This window comes from Cherax quadricarinatus, chromosome 18 (assembly GCF_038502225.1).
Source record: "Cherax quadricarinatus isolate ZL_2023a chromosome 18, ASM3850222v1, whole genome shotgun sequence".
NCBI classification, from domain to species: domain Eukaryota; kingdom Metazoa; phylum Arthropoda; class Malacostraca; order Decapoda; family Parastacidae; genus Cherax; species Cherax quadricarinatus.
The window spans coordinates 9,688,426-9,711,553 of record NC_091309.1 but is presented as its reverse complement, the minus strand read 5'-3'; the positions used below and the strand labels follow the sequence as shown (position 1 = coordinate 9,711,553).

Below are 23,128 nucleotides of genomic sequence, written 5' to 3'. Positions count from 1 at the left end.
TTCTGCATAGAGGCTCTCGACAGGGGAAGAGCGAAAAGCACCAAGGCATAAACGTAATCCTTGGTGATGAATGGGGTTAAGGCTAGAGAGAGTAGCAGGAGATGCCGCTGAATAGATCTGGTCACCATAATCAAGTTTCGATAAAATAAGGGTGGAATGTAGGCGAAGGAGGGTTCGACGATCAGCTCCCCATGAAAGATGAGCAAGGGTTTTAAGAAGGTTCAGCCGGCTGTGACAAGTTGCCTTCAGTGAGGTTTCCAGGATAACCTACGATCAAAGAGGAGGCCCAGAAACTTGACTGTATCACGTTCAGGGATACGGGAGCCATAGAGGTACAAAGGATGATCGGAGATGACAGAGCGTCTAGTGAAAGTAATTTGGTGGGTTTTAGTGCTGGAAAATTTAAACCCACGTGTGGTGGCCCAATTGGAAACACGGTCGACTGCATGTTGGAGAGAAACTGTAATGAGGTGACAGTCAGCGCCTGCACAGGCAATAGCGAAGTCATCAACATAGAGTGATGACCAAATATTTGATGGAAGACTAGAGGCCAAATCATTAATAGCAAGGAGAAAAAGTGTTGTGCTCAGAACACATCCCTGGGGGACACCTTCAGCTTGGATAAAGTCCGGGGAGAGCACATTATTAACCCGAACACGGAAATGCCTGTCAGTTAAAAAGTTCTTAAGGAAGGATGGTAGATTGCCTCGAAGGCCTAAGGAGTGGGCTTGGGCTAAAATATTATACCTCCAAGTTGTGTCATATGCCTTCTCAAGGTCAAAAAATATGGCAATAACTGAGTGGTTATTCGCAAAGGCATTACAAACATACGTATCCAAGCGTAGTAAGGGGTCTATGGTAGAACGTCCCTTACGAAAGCCATATTGACGAGTGGAGAGACTGTTGTGTGTCTCTAAATACCACACTAAACGTCTATTTACTAGGCATTCCATTACTTTGCAAACTGCACTGGTAAGAGCAATGGGACGATAGTGGGAGGTTTCATGTCCCGTAGTGCCTGGTTTGCGGAAAGGGAGAACAATGGCGGATTTCCACAGCTGTGGAAGAACTCCTTGTGACCAAATAAGATTGTAAAGGCGTAATAGGACTGCAAGGGCTGACTGATGTAAATGTTGTAGCATACGAATATGAATGTCGTCGGGCCCAGCTGCCGATGATCGACAAGCTGAGAGTGTTGCCTCCAGTTCTTGAAGTGTAAAAGGCACATTATACTGTTCTTCTCTGAGAGAAGAAAAGTCCAAGGGTGCTAACTCTCTGGCAGACTTCGAGGAAAGAAATGAGGGGCATAGATGGAGTCCCTGAGAAATACGGACCAGATGATTGCCAATTTCATTGGCAACATCTAGTGGGTTTGCTATATCAACACCGGCAACCCGCAGAACAGGAGCCGGGTCAGGAGAATATTTACCACTCAGTTTTCGTACTTTTTTCCAGACTGCACTCATAGAGGAAGCAGAGGTGATGGTGGAGACATAATCTCGCCAGCAAGTGCGTTTAGCATCACGGATGACACGGCGAGCGATCGCATGCTTCTGTTTAAAATCAAGGAGTCTCTCTGTGGTTCTATTGTACCGGTACCTGCCCCATGCAGCGCGTTTCAAACGTACTGCACGAGCACAAGCAGGAGACCACCAAGGCACGCATTTCTGAGAATGCCTGCCCGAAGTTTGGGGTATAGAATGAGAAGCTGCGGTGAAAACGGAGGACGAGAAGAGGTGTAAAAGCTCATCGATGGAGGACGAAGAAGGAACCTCTTTAAAAACAGTTAGGTGTGAGTAAAGGTTCCAATTTGCCCGATCAAATTGCCAGCGTGGGGTGCGAAGAGGTGGCGAATATGAAGGGGAAGTAAGAATGATTGGGAAATGATCACTGTCATGTAAGTCCGGGAGAACAGACCAAGTGAAGTCTAATGCGGCGGAGGAAGAGCAGACTGAGAGATCAATGCAAGAGAGAGTATGAGTCCGAGGATCAAAATGGGTGTGAGTACCTGTATTTAAAACATGGAGGGGGTGGGTGGCAAGAAAAGCCTCTAACTGAATTCCACGGGAATCACAGTGAGACCCCCCCCAGAGGAAATGGTGGGCATTAAAATCACCAAGTAACAGAATCGGTGGCGGTAATGACGAAACAAGAAAGGCAATATCCGGAATAGATAATGCCCGAGAAGGAGAGAGATATAAAGAACAGAGCGTATACCACCTATGTAAGTGGATACGGGCTGCTGTGTAATGCAGCGAAGTATGAACAAATAGCTGATGGTACGGAATATCAGTGCGTAGAAGAAGGGCACTTTCATTAAAGGTCCCATCAGGAAAAGGATCTGAAGAATACAATAAATTATAGCCTGAGATGGGAGAAATAACAGCAGAGTGTAATTTTGGTTCCTGTAAGCAAACACCAACAGGGGCAAACTGGGAGAGTAACATCTGAAGCTCACCCCGATTACCCCTGAGGCCGCGTATATTCCACTGTAAATAGGCCATGATTGGCAATGATAAAGATACTTGAAATCTGCAGGTAAGGGTTCCTACGGACTAGAGGGGTTAGAAAAGTCCACATGCGGAGGCAGTGGAAAACGTTCAAGCAGCGAAGGAACAGTGCGCTGTGAAGAAAGGAGTTGCACAGATGGAGCAGAGGAGCGAGAAAGAGCGGAAGGTGGATCAGTGTCCATTGATGGTTTGGTCTCTGCAATATATTCAGAGATTGCTTCAAGTGTTTCGGAATTCAGAGACGTCGTATGGGAGACAATATTGGAAATGGTAGGGGGAGGATGAGTAAAGATTGGAACTGTATTGGACTGTACCAAGGTAGGGGGGGGCGAAAGGGTGGAGGGAACTGGAGAAGCGTGGCAGGGGACAGAAGAGGCAGAAACCTGGGAGGTGGCAGAAGAGGAAGAAACTTGGGAGGGAACAGGGGAGGAAGATACAGTACGAGGAGGAGGGTGAACCTCTACACTTGTAACTGAGCCAGTGAGAGGGGGAGAATCAGGGACAGAGACAGGGAGGGTAAAATGAGGAGGTGGAAGATGGGTAGGAGGTGTTAACGGACCTTTTTTTGAATTTTGAGAAGTGGAGGGACGATTGGGAGGAGGTGTCGTACGAGGTCTCGTCGATACTTTGGCTTGTGAGAGAGAACACGAAGAAGCGAGATCAGACTGAGGCGTTGAAGTAGGGACGTCTGAGCCAAGGACAGCAAAAGGATTAGATACAGGAGTGACTATGGGAGAGGTAACCACAGAGGTGGGTGTAGAAGATGGGATACCAGAAGTGGGGGGACGTTTTGAAACACGGGAATAAGAAACACGTGGGAGTCTCCCTTGGAGGCGGAGATGAGAAACTGCCATGGCATAAGGGAGACCTTCTGTCTCTTTGAGGTAACGGATTTCCCGCTCGTTTAAATAGACTTGACAACGGCGAGAGTACGAAGGGTGAGCCTCATGACAGTTAAGGCAAGAGGGAGATCGATTGCAAGACGTATTAGAATGGTCATCGGCACCACAGACTGGGCATTCAGCGTTAGATCTGCAATATTTCGCTGGATGGCCAAATCGCCAGCAATTTCTACACTGTTGTGGTGTAGGGATCACCTTTCGAACTTGTAACCGATGTCCTGCTATATAAACTGAGGATGGGAGTTCTCGGCTGTCAAAAGTTAAATGAGCCACATTGCTAGGGTATCGTCTCCGCCCGCGGGCAGGAAGAACGTAAGTGTCTACCTTGAGGATTGGGAGATCTTGGAGTTCCAGCTGTTCAAGAATGTCAGTGCCACATGTCTGGAAATTTTGTTGAACTATGGTATGGGGCAGAATGACGGTACCACTACAAGAATTGAGGGAATGATGTTTTTCAAGAGTGACAGGAACAGTATCGATATGGGAAAGACGAGAGAGCTCATGAGCCTGGGTAGCATTCTGTACGGTAATGATGCGCATACCGCTCTTAAGAGCATGAAAAGAAATATCTTTACCAACATGGCGTAGGAGTGCCTTGCCAATACTGTGGTCAGAAAGATAGGCAGTAGAGGAAGTCGGTCGTAAAGTGAAGAATTTAGTCCATTGTTCAGTCTGAAACTGAGCGTGGAACGGTAGTGAAGGACGTGTCGATCGTTTCTGAGAAGAACGAGAAGGTGGAGAAGGATCATCAGCAGGTAATTGTCGTTGGCGTTTAGGCGTGGGACCAGAGTTGGTCCGACGTGGAACGGGTCGGCGATTTGAAAATTGCCGTACCGTAGAGGGAGAGGCCGGAAGCATAGTCAGAGGAGAGCGAAGGTCCGATAAATCGAAGGAGTCAGTCGAGGCCTCAGTACCTGAAGCGGGTGAGGAAACAGCACCGGCAAGAGGTACAGAGGCATGAGGAGTGTCTGAAGAGTGGTCCAAAGACGAGGCGGGGTCAGAACGGGGTGCGGTATCAAGAAGGGGCCCGGGGGTAGTAGGTTCATGGACTAGGGCTGCCATGGTTAGGTTACTTCTTTCTTTTTGTTTTTAAGAAAAAAAAAAGAAAGAAAAGAAAATAAAAATAAAAAAAAGAATAAAAAAAGGGGGGACCGGGGAGGGATAGTTCCTAGGAGGAATGAAAGGGCCAGAAATCTCCCTCCGCGCCCAAGAGGACCTCAGCACCGCAAGTAGCGCAGATGCAGCATGGAACCCGTGCCATACCCTACCCATCATGCTAGTAAACTAACAATCCGGGATAGCAACCTCACATCTGCCGAGCTACCTCGGTGGACAAAAGAGAGGGCGGCCGGATATCCGCCACAAAGCATACCTCCTTCGGCCACCACCCCCGGAATCCGAAAGGTGGCTTCCAGAGATACACCCGTCGCCCAAAAGACACCCAAAGCTACTCCGGGATACCGGAGAGGGATCGGGACATCCCCAGGCGATCCAGATTCCACGGCAAACTACGCCACCGCCAAGAACCTCAACGGAATGGGATAGACCCCGGTATCCTTTCCCCTACCTAGGAACGAGCGCGCCTGTGGGAGAAATCCCAAAGGCCAAAAAGAGGAAGGGCAAAAGGGAGGGGTGGGGAGGAGGAGGAGGAAAGGAAAAAGGGGAGGATGGGGAGGATGGGATAGGGGAGGGGAGATTGGGGGGTAATTAGGTTCGGTCTGAGGAAGAAGACCGACAGGTCTAATTCCTCAGACCAAGAGCCTCTTCACCACGCCAAGGAGCCCCCCTTGAAGAGGCACTGGACAAATAATAATTTTAAAAATTTTCTTGGGTAGAATAGTTTGTTGGTGGGTTGTGCAAAGGACCTGTCCAGTTGGCCCGGCGCATGTCAGGTGTTTAACCGTTGTGGGATCTGATAGTGAGGTGTTGGCCAGACCCCTTATATACCTTCCTTGGATGCTTTACTTTCATAGTTCCTTGATAATGTGAGTAGTCACGAAAGCGCTTGGAATTTCTCTATTCTTTCAGAGTGGTTGTTTTGCATATTCTGAAATCACCTGTTTACTGTGATCTTATTGCATATATATATATATATATATATATATATATATATATATATATATATATATATATATATATATATATATATATATATATATATATATAATGCTCAGCTTTTGGATAATTCGTGAGGGCTTCCATGATACTAGGTGGTTACTTGCCTCGCAAATTAACCGAGGTGATAATCTTGTCCTCACAAATTTCATGCACACTTTTTCTGGATGAAAATGGACGAAGAACCAACTTGAGATGGTCCCCAGATAAGGTGTTCCCAGTAGACTTTACCTTAGCGAGGTTATGCTGAAGGTCTGCCAGCAAACCCTGGTACTGCAAGATGACTGCTTACCTGAAAAGGCAAGTTAAATGAAAGATGCTTATCCTAAACAAAAAAGTCAATATTTAAGTCCTTTCATATCCCGCAGGCTGGTAAGTTTATTTAGGTACAGGTCCACATTAAAGTCCGTAGTTCGATCCCCGTTACAGGTGGAAACATTAGGAAGTGTTTCCTCAAGACACCTGATGTCCCTGTTCACCTATCAATAAAATAGGTACCTGGGTGTTAGCCGACTGGTGTGGGTAGCATCCTGGGGACAAAATTAACCTAATGTGCCCGAAATGCTCTGCATAATCAGGAGCTTTGTATATAGCATGTCACTGATGTCAGCTAGGTCTGTATATATTGTACATGTACTTGTAGAAATAAAGATTATATTATTGTTATTATTAGTGTAAATAACATAGGTCAACCCAAAAATAGTCAGACAAAATGACTTATTTCCATTGGAATCCTTGTACCAAATAACTATGCCACATTTTCACATAGGGTTTCCAAGCCCATTTCTAAGTTAGGCTGGGTTAGGATGTGTTGTGTTGTGTTGGGTTACGATGGAAAAACAACAAATATAAGATGGACGATAAAATAGTTTGACGCGCTAACATGAAACGGGCAGCCACTGTGCGCGACTCGTCCTTTCAATTGTTCAAGGTTCCGTCAACAGTCACCCATTTGACTGTTTTTACAACAGTGTAATGCTGCCTGTGGCTTAAGAGGACGAGCTGTTAAAATAATGGTACTGAAAATTTGTCTATTTGGGGTATTTACCCCCAATAATAACTGCCCCTATCAGACCCTGGTTCAATGACACTGTTTTGTAGCCAATACGAAACAAACTGTTCCCATTACTAACATCTGGCCATCATTAACAGGAGCCTATTACGTTGGTGTAGTATTTTTCAGGTCGCCTCCAGTGTTTCACCGTTTAAGTTATTATCGATACTCAGTTCTCGTTCGGAAAACCTCCAACCTGCCGTTCCGGCCCAATCTTCGTTAGTTTCGCTCCCAAAGACAACGACCCGGTTATTAAATGTAATGTGATGCAAGTCTTCCTAAAATGATGATAAAGCATAAGTCCCCTGATGAAGTGTTAATAAATACGTCGTTTGAAGCTCCCGTCACTGATTCCAGTGCTGCTTAAATCTTGTATGGGAATATTTACTAATACACACACAACGTGCAAGACACAACACAAACACAAACATGCACAAACACTCTCCCTACCATACTTTCTATTCACATCATTCTCGCTTCAGGGAGTAAAAAACGAAAGTAGTATTTATCCTCCTGGACAGCTAATCAGCAAAGTATTGTGTTACAATTTGTGAGGGGTTAATGTGTGAAGGCGAGGGAGAAATGAGAGGTGGAGTGGAAAATAGGGATGAAGGGAGAAGTAAAGGAAGGATGGAAAGGAGATTCCAGGCTTGCCAACGCGTTTAGCACGTGAGGGAGAGTAAGAGGAACAGAGGAAGAGATAAAGAGAGGGAGAGGAAGAGAGAGATAAAAGGGATTTACATTATTATTATTATTATAATCAAGGGGGAAGCGCTAAACCCGGAGGATTATACAGCGCCTGGGGGGGGGATATGTGGAAGGCATTCAGGCTTAATTCGGGGAACTGGAGCACAGATCCAATTCCCTAAATCAAGAGCCCCTCACCAACATCAAGGAACCTTCCTTGAGGGGAAAGGGATTTACAAACGAGCTGGGGACTAGAGCAACTCCGAGCGTGTAAAATACGTTGGATTTCTCGTATCTAATCCTGCAGACACCAAATGCTTGAGGGTTTTATTTGTAAAACAACAGTTTCATCATTTCGCGCTTTAAAAAAATTCTGTTTCTAACATAATAAATGGCTATAATTATAAGCATTATTATTATAGGGGTAGACCAGTAAGCCAGCGGAAGTACTCGGTCACATGACCAAACGCGCCAGCGCCGGGTCATCATACGACTAAGACCCGCCTCCCGCGCACTATCATTATCAACTTGCTACTGTGGTAACCAATTCACTCTTGCATTACATAAATCTTAGTCACATAGCACGTAAAACAATTCAAAACCTTATTCTTCACATTCCACACACTACATAAATAATTCTCCCAGTGTCATCAACCAGGTCAGCGAATTTCGACGAAAAGGGAAATATACCCACCATTTATGCCGAGAGAGATCCTGGATCCTTATTAATAAAGTAATACCAGTTTTACCAATATAAACAAGGCAGTAATACCCGTCTTACTTATATTACCACGGTAGTAATACCAGTCTTGCTAGTATAAACAAGGCAGTAATACCTTTCTTACTAGTATAAACGAGGTAGTAATACCTGTCTTACTGGTATAAACTAGTAATACCTATCTTACTAGTATAAACAATGCAATAATACTTGTCTTACCAGTATTAACAGGATAGTAATACCTATCTTACTAGTATAAGCAAGGAAGATACTAGCTCAGTAGCTGTTTAGTAGTTCACTATATTTGAATTCTTGCTAAGTAAGTTCCCTTCTGTGTTCTATGCTGTGAAAGTGATGAAGGGCTCATGATCTAAGGAACGGGAGCTACTCATCCCTTCCTCGGATCAAAGCTGAGTACCTGCAGTTCCCCCAAGGCGTTGTATGACGGCCCCTGGAGGTGTAGAGTTTTCAAATTTAATAATAATATCCTAGTATTACCTCCACTACTTATTCTCTTTTGCTTTTCTAATTTTGTCATATTTCTGTCTAAAAATTCCCTACCCTCTCTCTGATTATTCATTAAGTTATTCTACTTTTTCTCTCTCGTGTAATATTTCTTCCTTCCATCGCTCTCTATCCCTCCACTTTCTACGTCTGTTCTTCACACCCCTGTTTTCTTTTCGTCTTTGATTCCCTTTCATCTTTGTTTTTTTTTTTTTAATTCCTTTCTGCGTCAAACAAACATATCTCCCTTCAAGCTCGCTAGCTCTCTCTCTCTCTCTCTCTCTCTATTATCTTTACCTTCCCTCTTTCATCATTCATCTCTCCCCTCTCATTCCCTTCTTTTTAGTTTATTATCCCAGTCTTCATATTGCTTTTTCCATCTACCGTTCTCTTCTTAGTCCGCCCTTTATTGCCTTTCCACCTTATCTCCAATACACATTTAAAAGCTTAGTCTTTCATGTTCACCTTTTCCTAATCTTTATCAGCCTTCTCTCTCTCCCCACTTTCATCAGGCTTTCAATTCCATGTTTATTTCATGAGAAACTCTCATCGCATTTTTATCAACTAGGCTGATACAAAATTCAGTATTTTTGTGTATTTCTTTTTTGATCTCTTCCGTCACGCTCGTAAACATTCAAAAAAAATGCTAATAGTCATGAAAAGCGCTAAACCAGGAGGGGGAGAGGCTATTAAGGGCTAAACCCGGAGGGAGTTATTGCAGCATGGTTTTATTTTAGTGAAAGAGGCATAAGCCCCTGAGGGTCTAACAAATTCTCTTTTTGGTTTTTATACTTAGGCAGGAATCTCCTCTCTCTCTCTCTCTCTCTCTCTCTCTCTCTCTCTCTCTCTCTCTCTCTCAACATAAAATTTCACCCCTCCGATGTCGAAAGTACAAACACTATACAGACTGATTCCCAAAAAAATCGAGAATAATGACTTTTCTAAAGCAACATGAAGGTTTACCTTACAAATTTCCATTATGATGTAGATAAAATGTATATAACTGGTGCCTTCCGTATCCCAGCTGACTCTGCTTTGCCAGGTTAAATCACTTTCAATCACTTTCGAATAATTAATAGCTAATTTGCATATATATTACCTCTCATCCTGCACTCACTTGTCTGGTGGCTTCATCAAGGAAACAGCACATTCTGAAAAAAAAAAAGTTCGTGTACATTGTTTTTGCACATCCTGCACAACCACCTGAGTTCCTACGCGCACTCGCATACACACAGGAGTTGTGAATCGACCCCTGAAACCACATATAGGCACTCGAGTGCACACACACACTACATCGATATCCTGTTTGGTATTTACACATCTTGTACATCATTCACTTGTCTGGTATCTACACATTCTGCACATCACTCTCTTGTATCTACACATCCTGTACATCATTCACTTGTCTGGCAGCTACACATCCTGTACATGTGAATGATGAACAGGATGTGTAGATACTAGATATCATTATCCTAGACATGTTTAATTACACCCCCACCCCATAAAGTAACGTAATTGTTATATACACGGATAAGCGCTAAGCCCGTACAGATCATCGCCTGCAGAATGTGGGCTAATCAGGATTGATTCAAGGAAGGATATCATCAATGTCTTTGATCAAGAATCCTTTACCATCAATGATAACCATTCTTACCCCTTGATGCGACTTCTTAAGTGCGCAAAAACTTCATTAGAATCCTAGTGACGCCACCGCGAAATCATTTTCAAACTAATTGTAAATTAATCAGCGCGGACACATTTACAAAAGCCGAGGATAATCCCTGGATGCTGTAATGAGAAGCAAACACAAGCCTAATTGAAAGTGTGTTTTAATCAGGTTTTAACGGTGTGTTTGCCACTGTCTAGGGAAGCCGAGGCAATGGTCTGGATATGGCTAGGCTTTGAAATGAGCTGAGGTGGGATAGCAGAGTTCAGAATGAGCTGAGGTTTAGTGTGAGCATGAAGCTCACAATAAACTAGCCACTCAGACGGAACAATAACTCAGTCTGTTAGCTCAGTGTTGAAGAACTAACCTTGCCATAACTGATACCCACAACAGTAATGAAAACCAGCTAATGCAGCAATCACTGTAAGGACATGTTTCACAACAACAGTCAGGGGACGCACCTCCTAGAACAAGTGTCCATTAAACATGTTTTAAAGTGACTGCATTTTGCTGTGTTTTTCCAATGCTTACTACGCACTCATGAAGATGGCAAATGAAGAGGAAGAAAGAGAAAGGAGAGAGAAAAAAGTAAAAAGATGAAGAGTAGTGTGGAAAATACTGTATATATTTTCCGGAAATACGGTAATTTATAGGTAAATAGATGCCCTATATTGTATTTTTAAAAGAGGTATTTTATCGAAAATGGGAAACCTGCGGCTGGGGAGGTCAGTCGCCATTTTGTTTGAATTGAATAACACGTTGTGAATAATGGGAAGAATTTTTCGTGCTCTAGAGGTTAAAATTGGGCTGACACCTCTCAAATAGGAGGCGAAATTGTTGGATGTGCATTCCTGCATAATTTGAGAATCAGGAGACAGGACAGGACAACTCCGGGAACCTCAGATAAGCTGTCTAAATTATGTTTAATTTCTAGCCAGTAAATTCTTCATAAATGTAGGCAAAGGGGGGGGGGTCCTGTACATGACACATTAATCTCCAGTCAAATTGGTGAGTGTTATGATTAAGATATATTCTCCTTCTGTTGTATAAATGTGTATATATGTGTATCTACAATCATTTATTATTTTTAATATACAGTCCACAAATTTATATATTTACCAGCATTCCTAGTGATACAAATCATTTATGATTAATAGGTCCAGAGCAACTTGTGGATATGACAGAGGTAGGTATCGAAGGGGGACATTTTTTGCGACCTAGGTGTCCCAAATTCCTACTTGTCTAACTGATAAATAATAATTGTCTATGTTCATTTATTGTTATGTACATAATGAGTTACATACAGATAAATGCAATTTTCCACAAGTAGGAAAAACAGTGGAAAGAATACGAGAAGGGGGAAAATTACAGGAAGAGGGAGGAAAAAAACCGGAGACCTCAATGGAATTAAGAAATAGTCTACTTATTTCATGGGTTTTATCCCATCAATAAAAAATTCGCAGGCGCGCCCGCGTCCACACATTGTATTCACAAAACAGTTTACACGTAGATTTTAATCACAGATAGCTGAAAGCCGAACAGACAGCCGATGAAAAATTGGGTATTTTTTTATTCACAGGGTTAATGACCAATGAAATTATTTAAAAAAAAGAGGGCAGTCCTAAGTCGACCCCTACCCCTCCTCTCCTCCACTACAGATTTATACACACTCCAAGTCATCCTATTTTATGGACCTTAAAAGACATCCTTTTTAATATAGACCCTAGCCAGTACCTTGTAGTCATGTATCGGCGACCCCCTCCCCTGCTCCTTGCATTCCTTTCCGCGTCCAGAACTCCTGAGCCACTATCTGCCTAGCGGCTAGGTAAAGCCCTGGTACTATCCCTTCCACTCACACATCTTCCTCTCACCTACCTATTCTTCCACTATCCCCACTTCCCCGCTCACCCCACAGGGGTCTTACCTATTCCCTCTTATTCTTATTATATATCCTATATTGCTCCACCCTCTCTAAATGACCAAACCACCTCGACAGCCCTTCCTCCCTACAACCACTGATACGTACACACACACAATTACTGAAAACAGTTCACAATGAACACAGCTTTGCTCCTGTAGCTACGAACATGTTATTACAATACGCACGAACAGTTCTACACGTCCACACATACGTACATGTACATACACACAGTGTACACACGTACCCCATGCACACAAACTTGGTGAGCAGCTGATCTAGCATGTCAGAGACATGTCCTGAGAGCACTGTCAATCAACGTTTCATTTACAGTGGTCACTATTGAAGTTATTGATGTGTGTTTACCAGGGAAGATGAGATGTTATGAACAAGCCTGCGGTGACGAGTAGTGAGTGTTGGTGCTTGTTGTGGAGGCAGCAGTGGTGAAGATATTATTGGCAAAGGTAGTGGTGAGGGTGTTGGATGGGGGGAGGGGGGTAGTTGATTGGGTTAGGGTTTGGTGGCGGTGGGGGAGGGGACATTGGTGGTCAATTTAGATTTCGTATAGAAATAATACACATTATATATATATATATATATATATATATATATATATATATATATATATATATATATATATATATAATAATAATAATAATAATTTAAACCTTCATATGCGAGAACTTATTTTGTATGTCAACAAAAATGTGAAGTGTACACACTTACCACTGACATGTTTCCTGGGAATTTTTGAATCATATCCTGGCGACCTGCCGAGTGATGCATTCATAGTGGTATAGAGTCCCATGGCTCGGTTGGCAACGCACTCGCCTTGCATACTGAGTGTCTGTGGTTCCATCTCCGGCATAGTTGAAAGCGTTGGATATGTTTCCTTACACCTGCTGTTCATGTTCACCTAGCAGTAAGTAGGTTCCTGGGTGTTAGTCCCTGGTGACGCACTGACATTATTGTAGTTATCCTGGGTGGCTAAACCTCAGGGTTAAAAATTCAAACAAATCTTATCCTATCCAGGCTCAGGCGCCTGAGTACACGGATAGATCCCAGGATATTCGCTAGGACCCAGATACTCCCTAGGGAGTCTTAAAACATTGGTTAACAGCGTTCCTATGTGGTAAACACCGTCAGCACTCCACTCTCAAGGGACTTCACTCAGGTAATGGCTACTACCAGCACCACATACTCCACTGCCTCATGTTAAAAAGCGTTTGTTATTTTTAGAGTAGATATATGCGAGTCTCTTTGTTAGAGTCGTTGTTAGAACCACTACGTTAGTCGTGATTCACTCATATATACCTGATATATGACTCGTGACGTTAGGGTACGTAGATGAAATGATGTTAAATGTAAACTGGATTACTCCAGCAGTACGTCTGGTAGTTTGGTGTTCGTATCGTCCTAAGAATTTATTTTTTCTCATATGTATTATTCATTTTATTTGCTTTAAATTATGAATTATTTATAAATAAATTCAATGTTTTTCAAAGAAAATTAACTGTAGCTCGTACAGCGGCATTTAATTGTTTAAAATTACGATTCAAAGTTCTAACATTTCTGAATTTATTTTGGTATCATCAGTCTTTCCCGTTTTTTTTTTACCGAGAACCCTAAACCCACGTGAGTACTTCAGGCTCGATACCCTGTCCCTATTCTCAGGACAACAAAGCTACCTAACTGGTGAAGGTGATTTTCTCATGTAATATTGGCAATGGTCATTGTAGTTGTAACTTCAGCATTAAATATATATATATATATATATATATATATATATATATATATATATATATATATATATATATATATATATATATATATGTATATATATATATATATATATGTATATTGGTTACAAAAATTTACAAAAGCAACAAAAATCACAAAAGATTATATGACAATAGGTTATAAAAAGTCACAAAAGTTTGTTAAAAGCAATAAAGGTTATGCTGCATCAGCCTAGCCTTTGGCTAGGCTGATGCAGCTGTAATATAAATTACCGGAGTGACGGAAGAGCGAGCTCGTACTATATACAGTAATAAATAGACCAATAACAACCCCGGGAGTAATTTATCCTTGGATGTGATTGGTCAGCGCAGGGCTGAGGTCCACTGAGCAATGGAGAATTTTCCCTTCCAAATAGTGACATTATATATATATATATATATATATATATATATATATATATATCTATATATATATATATATATATATATATATATATATATATATATATATATATATATATATATATATATATATATATATATATATATATATATATATAATGTATGTGTGTGTGCGCGTTTGCAATGGAGCTTCCTGTCATCGTATTTTCCTGAACTTCCTCTTTTCTGCAACATTGCTGGCTCCTGATGACGTGCTGATTGCAACACGAAAGGCCTAGAGCAATCATTCAGTTCCTCCGTGGTTGTTTGATATATATATATATATATATATATATATATATATATATATATATATATATATATATATATATATATATATATATATATATATATATATATATATATATATATATATATATATATATATATATATATATATATATATATATATATATATATATATATATATATATATATATATATATATATATATATATATATATATATATATATATATATATATATATATATATATATATATATATATATATATATATATTTATATTTATAGTAGTAGGTTGGTAGACAGCAACCACCCAGGGAAGTACTACCGTCCTGCCAGATGACTGTGAAACAAAAACCTGTAACTGTTTTGCATGATGGTAGGATTGCTGGTTTCTTTTTCTGTCTCATAAACACGCTAAGATAACAGGGATATCTTGCTACTCCTACTTACACTTTGGTCACACTTCACAGACACGCACATGCATATATATATATACATACATCTAGGTTTTTCTCCTTTTTCTAAATAGCTCTTGTTCTTTTTTATTTCTTCTATTGTCCATGGGGAAGTGGAAAAGAATCTTTCCTCCGTAAGCCATGCGTGTCGTATGAGGCGACTAAAATGCCGGGAGCAATGGGCTAGTAACCCCTTCTCCTGTATACAATTACTAAAAAAGAGAAGAAGAAAAACTTTATAAAACTGGGTTGCTTAAATGTGCGTGGATGTAGTGCGGATGACAAGAAACAGATGATTGCTGATGTTATGAATGAAAAGAAGTTGGATGTCCTGGCCCTAAGCGAAACAAAGCTGAAGGGGGTAGGAGAGTTTCAGTGGGGGGAAATAAATGGGATTAAATCTGGAGTATCTGAGAGAGTTAGAGCAAAGGAAGGGGTAGCAGTAATGTTAAATGATCAGTTATGGAAGGAGAAAAGAGAATATGAATGTGTAAATTCAAGAATTATGTGGATTAAAGTAAAGGTTGGATGCGAGAAGTGGGTCATAATAAGCGTGTATGCACCTGGAGAAGAGAGGAATGCAGAGGAGAGAGAGAGATTTTGGGAGATGTTAAGTGAATGTATAGGAGCCTTTGAACCAAGTGAGAGAGTAATTGTGGTAGGGGACTTGAATGCTAAAGTAGGAGAAACTTTTAGAGAGGGTGTGGTAGGTAAGTTTGGGGGTGCCAGGTGTAAATGATAATGGGAGCCCTTTGATTGAACTTTGTATAGAAAGGGGTTTAGTTATAGGTAATACATATTTTAAGAAAAAGAGGATAAATAAGTATACACGATATGATGTAGGGCGAAATGACAGTAGTTTGTTGGATTATGTATTGGTAGATAAAAGACTGTTGAGTAGACTTCAGGATGTACATGTTTATAGAGGGGCCACAGATATATCAGATCACTTTCTAGTTGTAGCTACACTGAGAGTAAAAGGTAGATGGGATACAAGGAGAATAGAAGCATCAGGGAAGAGAGAGGTGAAGGTTTATAAACTAAAAGAGGAGGCAGTTAGGGTAAGATATAAACAGCTATTGGAGGATAGATGGGCTAATGAGAGCATAGGCAATGGGGTCGAAGAGGTATGGGGTAGGTTTAAAAATGTAGTGTTAGAGTGTTCAGCAGAAGTTTGTGGTTACAGGAAAGTGGGTGCAGGAGGGAAGAGGAGCGATTGGTGGAATGATGATGTAAAGAGAGTAGTAAGGGAGAAAAAGTTAGCATATGAGAAGTTTTTACAAAGTAGAAGTGATGCAAGGAGGGAAGAGTATATGGAGAAAAAGAGAGAAGTTAAGAGAGTGGTGAAGCAATGTAAAAAGAGAGCAAATGAGAGAGTGGGTGAGATGTTATCAACAAATTTTGTTGAAAATAAGAAAAAGTTTTGGAGTGAGATTAACAAGTTAAGAAAGCCTAGAGAACAAATGGATTTGTCAGTTAAAAATAGGAGAGGAGAGTTATTAAATGGAGAGGTAGAGGTATTGGGAAGATGGAAGGAATATTTTGAGGAATTGTTAAATGTTGATGAAGATAGGGAAGCTGTGATTTCGTGTATAGGGCAAGGAGGAATAACATCTTGTAGGAGTGAGGAAGAGCCAGTTGTGAGTGTGGGGGAAGTTCGTGAGGCAGTAGGTAAAATGAAAGGGGGTAAGGCAGCCGGGATTGATGGGATAAAGATAGAAATGTTAAAAGCAGGTGGGGATATAGTTTTGGAGTGGTTGGTGCAATTATTTAATAAATGTATGGAAGAGGGTAAGGTACCTAGGGATTGGCAGAGAGCATGCATAGTTCCTTTGTATAAAGGCAAAGGGGATAAAAGAGAGTGCAAAAATTATAGGGGGATAAGTCTGTTGAGTGTACCTGGTAAAGTGTATGGTAGAGTTATAATTGAAAGAATTAAGAGTAAGACGGAGAATAGGATAGCAGATGAACAAGGAGGCTTTAGGAAAGGTAGGGGGTGTGTGGACCAGGTGTTTACAGTGAAACATATAAGTGAACAGTATTTAGATAAGGCTAAAGAGGTCTTTGTGGCATTTATGGATTTGGAAAAGGCGTATGACAGGGTGGATAGGGGGGCAATGTGGCAGATGTTGCAAGTGTATGGTGTAGGAGGTAGGTTACTGAAAGCAGTGAAGAGTTTTTACGAGGATAGTGAGGCTCAAGTTAGAGTATGTAGGAAAGAGGGAAATTTTTTCCCAGTAAAAGTAGGCCTTAGACAAGGATGTGTGATGTCACCGTGGTTGTTTAATATATTTATAGATGGGGTTGTAAGAGAAGTAAATGCGAGGGTCTTGGCAAGAGGCGTGGAGTTAAAAGATAAAGAATCACACACAAAGTGGGAGTTGTCACAGCTGCTCTTTGCTGATGACACTGTGCTCTTGGGAGATTCTGAAGAGAAGTTGCAGAGATTGGTGGATGAATTTGGTAGGGTGTGCAAAAGAAGAAAATTAAAGGTGAATACAGGAAAGAGTAAGGTTATGAGGATAACAAAAAGATTAGGTGATGAAAGATTGAATATCAGATTGGAGGGAGAGAGTATGGAGGAGGTGAACGTATTCAGATATTTGGGAGTGGACGTGTCAGCGGATGGGTCTATGAAAGATGAGGTGAATCATAGAATTGATGAGGGAAAAAGAGTGAGTGGTGCACTTAGGAGTCTGTGGAGACAAAGAACTTTGTCCTTGGAGGCAAAGAGGGGAATGTATGAGAGTATAGTTTTACCAACGCTCTTATATGGGTGTGAAGCGTGGGTGATGAATGTTGCAGCGAGGAGAAGGCTGGAGGCAGTGGAGATGTCATGTCTGAGGGCAATGTGTGGTGTGAATATAATGCAGAGAATTCGTAGTTTGGAAGTTAGGAGGAGGTGCGGGATTACCAAAACTGTTGTCCAGAGGGCTGAGGAAGGGTTGTTGAGGTGGTTCGGACATGTAGAGAGAATGGAGCGAAACAGAATGACTTCAAGAGTGTATCAGTCTGTAGTGGAAGGAAGGCGGGGGTAGGGGTCGGCCTAGGAAGGGTTGGAGGGAGGGGGTAAAGGAGGTTTTGTGTGCGAGGGGCTTGGACTTCCAGCAGGCATGCGTGAGCGTGTTTGATAGGAGTGAATGGAGACAAATGGTTTTTAATACTTGACGTGCTGTTGGAGTGTGAGCAAAGTAACATTTATGAAGGGATTCAGGGAAACCGGCAGGCCGGACTTGAGTCCTGGAGATGGGAAGTACAGTGCCTGCACTCTGAAGGAGGGGTGTTAATGTTGCAGTTTAAAAACTGTAGTGTAAAGCACCCTTCTGGCAAGACAGTGATGGAGTGAATGATGGTGAAAGTTTTTCTTTTTCGGGCCACCCTGCCTTGGTGGGAATCGGCCGGTGTGATAATAAAAAAAATAATAAAAAAAAAAAAATATATATATATATATATATATATATATATGTATATATATATATATATATATATATATATATATATATATATATATATATATATATATATATATATATATATAATATATATATATATATATATATATATATATATATATATATATATATATGTATATATATATGCCAAACAACCACGGAGGATCTGAATGATTGCTCTAGGCCTTTCGTGTTGCAATCAGCACGTCATCAGGAGCCAGCAATGTTGCAGAAAAGAGGAAGTTCAGGCAAATACGATGACAGGAAGCTCCATTGCAAACGCGCACACACACATACATTATATATATATATATATAATATATATATATATATATATATATATATATATATATATATATATATATATATATATATATATATATATATATATATATACATATATATACATAATACATATATATACATAATACATACATATATAAATATATAATATATATATAATATATATACATAATATATAATTATATAATTATATATATATATATATATATATATATATATATATGCATAATACATATATACATATATAAATATATAATATATATATACATACATATAATATATATATATATATAATATATATATATATAATTATATATATATATATATATATATATATATATATTATATATATATATATATATATATATATATATATATATATATATATATATATATATATATATATATATATATATATATATATATAATTATAACCTTTAATACCCTTTTGGAATCTTTTAAGACTTTTGTGTTATATTGTTCTTTTCTGGTATTTGTATTTTTTGTGTACTTTTATAACCTTCCGTCAATTCTACGGAGCAAAGCAAGATAATTTTTCACTGCGATTTATATGTTTTAAAATATTTTTTTGGTGTGGGGTAGACACACTTTGGGAAGGGCTTTCGATCCCAGGAATATGGAGCTACCCTTCATTTCCTTGGATCAAGCCTGGTTACCACCCATTCCCCAAGGGGTGTGGGGCCCATAATAATAATAATAATAATAATAATAAAATACCATATAATTCCTACTCTAATGTTGAGTTTAATTCTAATGTTAATTCTGATTAACATGGTCTAATTCGAATTTTTTTCAATGACTTCCGCAGAGACTGATGTCTGTGACGTCACCGGCTTAATACGTTGTCAACAATGAAACTAGTGACGTTATCAACACCAGTGGCATCACATCAAAGCTAATGACGCCATCAACGCCAAAGCCAATGGCATCAAGAGAAGCTAGTGATGTCATCAACGCCAAAGCCAATGGCATCAAGGGAAGCCAGTGACGTCATCAACACCAACGCCACTTGTATCAAGGGAAGCTAGTGATGTCATCAACACCAAAGCCAGTGGTAGCAAGGGAAGCTAGTAATGTCATCAACGCCAAAGCCAATTATATCAAGGAAAGCTAGTGACGCCATCATCATTAATGAACCTAGCCAGGTCACCAACACCCAAGAAAATTATATCAAAGGGACACAATGACGTCATCGACATCAAAGCAGCATCATGTAGGGGAGGTGAGCTGTCTTTAAAGTCAAATAACCCGTATTTGACATCAAATAACCCGTCCCTGATGTCAAACAACCGGTCTTAGACGTCAAACAACTCATCTTTGACATCAAACAACCCGTCTTTGACATCAAACAACCCGTCTTTGACGTCAGACAACCCGTCTTTGACGTCAGACACCAGCCCTTACGTAAACCAATATATCAACTCTCTTGTGCCTGAAAGAGATTCAATTACCTGTGATTCAGAGCCTAATAAGCAATTAATTACTGTCATTACCTTAAGTTACTCCAGTTAAATGGCTTCATGACGACACAACTACAGTGGTTCTGCAATACAGTGGTATATTGATGCTGAGGCGCAGTGGCTAACGGTGGTACAGTGGGGCAAGAGATACAGTGGTTGAGGTACAGTGCTTTTGTAATCCACTGGTACTGCACAGTTGCTGTATGATAATGTGTTACAGAAGTATATTGGTTTTGCAATGTTACATACACAATGATAAAGTTACAATTGAATAGCTACGTAGTTGTACAAATACAATGGTAGAGAGATGCAGTGGTAGATAATATGGCAAATTCAATGGTACAGGTTCAGTGGTACAGAGGTGCCGTGGTACACATAGTGGTACAAGGTTGATACAACCGTAGATATCCAGTAGTGCAATAATAGACATGTTATCTCAGGTCAGAAAACTGGAGCGGATGTCCCCAACACGCCCCGCAGGCAGAGTACTAATTGGAATGTTGGGAGCATGGGTTTTAGTCTTCTGCAGGCATCAACTGGGGTACTGGGAACATGGGTTTCAATCCTCTGCTGGCATCAAGTCGAGTGTTGGAGCATGGGACTGAGTCCTCTGCTGGTATCAAATGTTCATGTCATCTTGTATACGCTCTTGGGGATGGTTAATGGGGGATTTAAGACTATAGGCCAGGATGAATTACAACAATTGGATATGCTGAATGTTGAAGACATTCAGCATATCCAAACAACTGAAGTTAAATCATATTGCTCACAGTGTCCAGAATATCTTGCTGCCAATTCTGTCAAGGCTGGGAACCAAAACAATCATAGTACTAGGGAGAAAGAGCACAACTTTGTGGTACCCAGTCAGTGGCCAGCCGTCAAACACCTTTTATTGTACAGCAATAAAAGAATGGAACAGACTGCCTGCACATGTCAAAGCCAGCCATAGCATGAACCAGTTCCAGAAGAGAGCCAAAAGGTAACTAATGAATGTAGTGATAGAAAGGGAGGAGAATGATTTTTTAATTTTTTTAGCTAACAGATGTTAATGTAAATAACTCTTTTTTACCTTATTCCTAGTATATATCCTTTATAGTATAATAATAAGATATTGTGAGGACACTAGAGCACTCCAGGATGATTTGAATAGACTGATGCAATGGTCGGAGAAGTGGCAGATGCAGTTTAATATTGACAAATGCAAAGTTCTAAACGTTGGACAGTTAAATAACCACGCCACATATAAACTAAATAATGTAGATCTTAATACTACTGATTGCGAAAAGGATTTAGGAGTTCTGGTTAGCAGTAATCTAAAACCAAGACAACAGTGCATTAGTGTTCGCAATAAAGCTAACAGAATTCTTGGCTTCATATCTAGAAGTATAATTAATAGAAGTCCTCAGGTTGTTCTTCAACTCTATATATCCTTGGTTAGGCCTCATTTAGACTATGCTGCTCAGTTCTGGTCACCGTATTACAGAATGGATATAAATGCTCTGGAAAACGTACAGAGGAGGATGACAAAGATGATCCCATGTCTCAGAAATCTTCCCTATGAGGATAGACTGAGGGCCCTGAATCTGCACTCTCTCGAAAGGCGTAGAATTAGGGATGATATGATCGAGGTGTATAAATGGAAAACAGGAATAAATAAAGGGGATGTAAATAGCGTGCTGAAAATTTCCAGCCAAGACTCGCAGCAATGGTTTCAAGTTGGAAAAATTCAGATTCAGGAAGGATATAGGAAAGCACTGGTTTGACAATAGAGTTGTGGATGAGTGGAACAAACTCCCGAGTACAGTTATTGAGGCTAAAACATTGTGTAGTTTTAAAAATAGGTTAGATAAATACATGAGTGGGTGGGTGTGAGTTGGACCTAACTAGCTTGTGCTGCTGGGTCTGGTGCAGTGCTCCTTCCTTGAGTTTAGGTGACCAGACTGGGTGGGTCATTGGGCTAATCCGGGAGGGGGGTCATTGGTCTTAACCGGGGGGGACATGGACCTGCTCCGCATGGGTCAGTAGGCCTGTTGCAGTGTTCCTTCTTTCTTATGTTCTTATAGTATAATAATAAGGTATTAAAAGGACCCTAATGGACATAAGTCACTTTGTCTGACTTGTTTGGGTTATCCTGGGTTCTCTACACATGCTGCTATGTATAATCTATGTAATATATGTAACTGTGTGTACATGAATAAACTTTACTGTTCACCACCAGTCAATCTCCTCGCCCTTCACCTTTCTCCTTCATTTTCCTCATTTTCATATCCTCTCCTCCCTCACATTGCTAACTCATCTATTCCCTCCTCCTCCATCACTAGCCGTCCGCCTTTTCCTTCTTTCCTTCCGTTCTTTCCATCTTCCAATGCACATTAAGGTGGCAGGTGAACAATTAATTTTTAATGAACGACTTAATTAATGTGCGGTAACATCACGATTTTTGAGGTATATTATTATAATTACTTCATTATTATTATTATTATTATTATTATTATTATTATTATTATTATTATTATTGTGTTTTTCTTCCCCAGGAGGAAGGAACTGAGATATATAACATCCGGAGGACGAACATTCACACATCATTAAAGATATATTTTTACTAAGAGTTTTATTTTCCTTTGTAAAAGAAAAAAAAATATAATGCTGGGTTTCCACTGGCCATTGAAGTGGGTGTACACCTTGTCATGACGTGAAATACAGCTGCAACAAGGCAAGGAGCACACGGTGTCACAACACGCATGTTTATCCCGAGCAGAGTCTGGGATGCCACAGGCAGAACCTGGAGCGTATGAATAAATGATTTAGAAAAACCGACAAGTTGATAAAAATAAAAGACATTTGTGCAACACATGGGTAACTTGGTTCTGGAAACGTTTCGGCAGCCAGTGGTTTCTTCAGTCCAATGAAGATCAATTTATTCTACATGAAAAGCG

The 23,128-nt window shown here is 40.3% G+C and overlaps 1 long non-coding RNA gene across 1 annotated transcript in view; it reads left to right on the top strand.

Annotated features, from left to right (window-relative positions):
* The window catches only part of LOC138852861 (uncharacterized), a 115,486-nt gene extending 92,692 nt beyond the window's left edge, over positions 1–22,794 (top strand). Inside the window, exons 3-4 of the long non-coding RNA XR_011392137.1 lie at positions 19,541–19,954; positions 22,727–22,794. This is a non-coding gene — a long non-coding RNA (uncharacterized lncRNA). The remainder of the gene's footprint in view (positions 1–19,540; positions 19,955–22,726) is intronic.
* The last annotated feature ends 334 nt before the right edge of the window (positions 22,795–23,128 follow it).